Here is a 6,181-nt window from a genome sequence, read left to right as displayed (position 1 = left end):
ATTGATTCCTCATTCATTCATCGAGATTTACATTGTTTCATGTCAAGAATATAAAAAGACATTAAACTAATTAGATATTAAATAATTTTGACATTGAACATTCTTGAGTTTGTCATTTTAGACATTCACACTGGGCTGGAATATGCAACTGCTAATGATGCTGTAAAGGCCACCCATTGGCCCAACGATGTCACGGTTTACGGTTTCACTAACTCGCCCTCACTATGTTGTGTGTGTGTTTGTGTGTGGTTGGTGTGGCTCATTATTGCTGCTAATGAGCGGATCAGCGGCAGCTGAGTCTTATGATTGGCGTCCTATTTATGGCCTGTTGTTTCATCCTATTCTTGTCAGATCGTTGTGGTTCACCTGAGGCTTTCTCCGTGCTTTCGGTTTCTGAGACTTTATCCCTGCTTCTTGCCTTTTTCATCTCCTGTGTTCCTGAGGATTATCTGTTGCGACCTGGACTATCTGCCCATTGCGTCCATGCGTTAGCATCATTCTCTGCCCACGTCGACTGACCAGCAATTCTATCTATTTTCCTGCATTTACAATAAAAATCCCTGTTTCACTCGCAAGTGGATCTTTTGCCTTCATTTACAGAACCTGACATAACGATCTGACCACGATGGATTCAGCGAGTGCACCCGAACTACAGGAATTTCTTGCAAACAACAGTGTTCGCATGGACCGGCAGGACGAACAGTTAGTCGCTACTGGTCGGGCTATACAGGCTCTGGTAACACAGGTGTCCGAGCACACCTCTCAATTTCAACAACTGAGATTGCCCACTGCGCCACCCCCGCCGCCCGTTCCCCACGATCCACCCAACATCAACCAGCACGTGCCGCGCATTCCGACGCCTGAGAGTTATTCCGGTGAGCTGAACCTCTGCAGAACCTTTATGACTTAGTGTACCATCTTCTTTTCTCTCCAGCCTGTAACCTTCACTTCTGAGCAGTCTAAAGTGGCGTTGGTGATGACTCCTCTCTCCAGACGCGCGGCTCTGTGGGGAACGGCGGTGTGGGAGAACCAACATCCCTGCTGTTCCTCGTTCCATGCACTCGGAGAGGAGACGAGTGTTCGACTGTGCGGTAGAACCGTCTCCGATTTCTTTGCACTCCGACTCTGGCAGCCGAGTGCAAATGGAACGAGGAGGCGCAGTGGGACATGTTCCTGCATGGGTTGGCGGAGCGTGTTCAACGTGAGATATATACTTTGGAGCTACCTAGGACTCTGGACGGACTTATTGAGCTGGCATTGCGCCTGGATGCACGTTTGCAGCAAAGAGAGAGTCGCTCACACCAGGCTTTGGTGCCCACATTCCCTGAGTATTCCAGTTCCAGAGGTGAGAACACGGTCATCCCACTGTTCGATCCTGAAACCATGCAGGTAGGTCGAGCTCGGCCTTCTCGGGAGGAGAGAGAACGTTGGAGAGAGAGTGGACTCTGCCTCTACTGCGGCAAGGCCGGACATTTCATTGCTTCATGTTCATTAAAAGATCAAGCCCGATAATAGGACGGAGGTTACTGTCGGGTGGGCTAACCATGAATAAATCCTCTACCACTCTCCTCCCGGTAAGACTGCAATGGGCAGACCATTTTCACGATTGCCAGGCACTCATAGACTCTGGAGCTGAGGGGAAGATTGGTTTAAAGTGACCTTTAAAGGTCCTCTAAGCGATCTCGGTTGGCGTAACCTCTTGTTGATGTTTGAATTATTATCAAACAAAACGGAGGCTAGCTAGACCCTCCCTCCTCCTCAACCCCACATCATTCTTGTCGGTTATTGGCTGGAACAGTTTGTTATGTTTCGTGCTGCGGGTCGCTCTGTTTGTTGCTCAGTTTGTTTTTGCTGCAGTTTGTGGAGCGTGGGCTGTCTGCAGAGACCGTGTTTTTTTACAGTGTGTTCAGGGGACAGGCAGCGAGCGGATAGTGAGGAGATGTTTGTGGTATGTGAAAAAAAAATGTTTTGGCCTAAAAAACGCGTGAGATCGCTTAGAGGACCTTTAAGTAAAAGTGTAATATTTATCTTTTAAATTAAATTATGTAGCTTGATGCTACTTGTTGCTCTAATCTGCAGGAGCTTTCTATTCCATAATCTTATTTGTTAAAATATTTTTTTTTTTCTAACAAGACATTAGATAATAGGTGGATCTTGATACTATGTACAAACTAAACCACCTGGATCCTAGAACTGCGGTCCTGAAACTGCAGCCGCCGCTATATCATCCAGTTCGGTAGATGGCGCTGTCACAAAAAAACTAGGGTCCTGGAACTGCGGCCTCCGGCTGTTCAGGAACACACTACTGGCCTTTTGAGAGTAAAATTCAAGCACTAATCAAGGACTTTCAAGTCCATCACACTTTTTACAGCACTTACATTTTGTTTAATATTATCCTTAAATATTATTTTAATTATATTTTTAATGCTGACCAAAACCATGATTTGTTCATCCTTCAAAGATTGTCCCCATTTGTAAAACTAAACGTTTCAAAGTGAAGGAAAACTTATACTTGGCAAACCAACATACTGTATGTATTTAAAAATGTGAAATGATCACTATAAACAGTAGATGGCGACAGAGGAGCGCCTATTGACTTATAAGCCATTTCCACTCCATAATAGTGTTTTTCTAGGGCTGCCACTATCGAGTATTTGTTTCATATTCCAGTCGCGGTTTAAAATGGCTTTAAGTCAAAAAAATATGTTGAAATATGTTATATTTAGCATTTTATATGCAGCTAATGGCTACACCTTGCTTAGCAATACTGTCAACATTCTTTATTCATATGAAAATACCCCAAATCACACGAAAATCACACACAAACCACATTTACTCGAAATCGTGCATTTATTAGCTTCTTGTTTCAGGTGAAGAGATGTGTCTTTCCCAGCAGGCACAGGATATAGACTACAGCGTCGGTCAGACGTTGGATTTTGGTTCGAAAATGAAAGTCGGGTTGACGTCTAAATCCAATGTTTGTTTGACGTCAAGCTCCAACATTGGGCAGTCGTTGAATTTTGGTTGGACTAAACCAATCAAAAAGGTGAAATGCATGGCCTTACACTTATTACCAGCTTCACTTAAAACTAACCAGATTTACTTTATTTAATTTCCATTTTAATGAAATCATATTTTGCATTTTAAAGTCACCATGATGGTGGTTAGAGTTTGCTTTAGTTGGACTCTTGGACACTGATCTTATTAAGTGTCTAATGCTTTGATTATATAGGACTTGTGCTTTTAATATTGTTTTATTCATAATAGAAGTCATTTGATTCTACAGCATATCTAACAGTGTTGTTTATCAAATAATATACTTGGTTTTTGAAAACTATTTAGCGCACAAAAACCTTTCATCTATGGCATTAATTAGATAAGGGTGAGTTTTGATTGGTGGTACCCAGCATGCACTGCAGCATGAAGCATTTCATTGATTGTCACCATTGTTACGAGTCATACACTGATTCTTGATTATTTGACAAACAACATTGCTCTCATGCTGTAATATTAAATTAATTCTATTATAAAACAACATTAAAAACACAAGTCCAATATAATAAAAACAGACACTGAATAAGATAAATAAGAAATTCAGGCAATTGACCGTTCGCAAAACCCCGCCCTCGAACGGTCCTCGTCCAATCCTAGCTCAGCAACTGTAACTAAGGAGAAGGACGTCCTCCGTCAAACATTGCGATTTCAGCACATGGTGAAACGATGCTAGCCTGACTACGTCAGACTTCCTACTTCCGCTCAATTTCATTTCGCTTCTGTAGTCAGTCTGAGACAGCAGCTTATCTTTTAGTTTGCCACCGGCTTTCGGATGGCCGGGCCAATCAACGAACAGAGGGCGGGCTGAGAGCCGCGACGTAGACGCTAAATGTACCGTGGATGCGTAGATTTACTTCACAATAATCTGCAAAAGTCGCGCACAGCCATGTTTACTCCGGTATTTCGCTCGATGGTTTTGTTTTCGCATCATACATGTGTTTACAGTGGAAGTTAGATGCGGCTGAGCATGCGCATAACACACGCTATAACCAAATGTCATGTGATTGGCTTACGGGTAACCAATGATTTTAAACTTCAGACAAGTGCCCCCCTAGCAAGAGAGAAAACACTTCTCTATTATGCTATTCCAGACTCTATCTACAAAGCAAAGCGAAGTAGCAGAGTCTGGTATTACCAGGCTAAAACGATGCGCCTATGGCACCTGCAAGTCTGACACTAGGTAGGCCTACCCAAAAAAATTAGAGGGAGGGGTCGTTTTTTTCGCCTTTCCAAAACCCAAGACCCAAGCGGAAAGATGCCGACAATGGATTAAGCAGTGTGGGAGACCTCACTCACAGCTTAATGCCTCGAAGATTAATAAGCATACATATGTCAGCGTATATAATATATAAGCGTCAGTCACGCCCGTTTCTCATACTCCGTAGTCCGTTTACAGTGCGTTTTTTTTTTCCGCACCCATGTTAACAGGTAAAGCTTTCACACTGCACGCGGATGTTGCAATCGTTTCTGCACCGAGTCTATTTTTGCTGTGCTGCACGCGCTGAATTAAAGTGACAGCACATGGTTTTTGGTCAGAACGAACACAGATTGACATGAAAATATAATAATCTCACCATAAATGCATTTAATAAAATAAAATGTAGTAAACTCACCATAGCCTAAATGTATTTTTGGACTTGCAGACTTGGAGGAGTTCCGTTTGCACACTAGCACACACACACACACGACTTGTTTAAATACATTTATATTGTTAATAAATTACAATAAATTGTTGTTGTACCAGCAATATCTTCAAAATAAACTATTGATTTCATTAAAACCAGTGCTTTAAGTGGGCCGGTACGCGCCGGTACTCAGTACCGCCACTTCCAAATATAGCTCTTGAGCGTACCGCCACCTCTCCGTGCGCCCAGAACGTGCTTTTAGCGTACCGGTACGCTCATTTGCACATCTGTTTTAATCCTCTGGCTGCGCTGCCGCTTTTCAGAGCGCCCTTCACAATGCACGCTTCCTATCCTCCTAATTCGACCCACCGAGAGCAGAGACTACATTACCCATACATACACCCTTGAGTTTTACAAGTGAAAAGCGCATGCTTCGCTTTTGCCGCTGTCAACAACTCAACGTCCGGAGAGGGTGTGTGAAACGCGCAACCATAGCTGCTCGGTAAAAATACAAATATGAACACTTAATATGCTCTCCTGGCTTCAGACTCTGTTTTTTCAATACCCCTTTGCACATTTTATTTATGTTCAGTAGCTCTTTCTAGCTCAAGCAAATCCACAAACTAAAGGATTTATTATTTTTTATAAGGTCGTCTGTTGACTGCTGTATATAAAACCTTCATATTCATAGTTGTTGTTACCTATGGAAGCTTGTTTCCGCCACAGAATAAAACATTTTAAAAGATAATTGCTACTTTTTATCTCACAATTGCGAGTTTACATCTCGCAATTCTGACTTTATTTCTCAGAATTGCGAGATATAAAGTCAGAATTGCGTGAAATAAAGTCGCAATTGCGTGTTATAAAGTCAGAATTGCGATCGAGATATAAAGTCATAATTGCGTGAAATAAAGTCGCAATTGCGTCTTATAAAGTCAGAATTCTGACATCTTTTCTCAGAAATGTGAGATATAAACTCACAATTGTGAGATAGGCTATAAAGTCAAATTCTAAGGAAAAAAAAGACGGACTCTTTTTTTCTTTCTCAGAATAGTTTATATCTCACAATTCTGACGTTATAACACGCATTTTGCGACTTTATATAATGCAATTCTGACTTTATATATCCCAATTGCGCCTTTATTTCTCAGAATTGCGACTTTATATCTCGCAATTGCGACTTTATATCTCAGAATTGCGACTTTATATCTCAGAATTGCGACTTTATTTCTCACAATTCTGACTTCATATCTCGCAATTCTGAGAAAAAAAGTCGCAATTCTGACTTGATATATCGCAATTGTGAGAAAAATGTCAGAATTGTGAGATAAAAAGTCGCAATTATTATTATTTATTTATTATTCAGTGGTGGAAACAAGCTTCCATAGTTACCTCAGGGGAGGAGGGGAGTCAGCAAAAAAAAAAAAAAAAAAAAAAAAAATAGAGTACCGGCACCTCTTTTGGGCCACTTAAAACACTGATTAAAACGGAAATGAAATAAA

This window comes from Abramis brama (assembly GCF_963993115.1).
Source record: "Abramis brama genome assembly, chromosome: 1".
In the NCBI taxonomy this organism is placed as follows: domain Eukaryota; kingdom Metazoa; phylum Chordata; class Actinopteri; order Cypriniformes; family Leuciscidae; genus Abramis; species Abramis brama.
Note: the sequence above shows the minus strand (reverse complement) of the source record.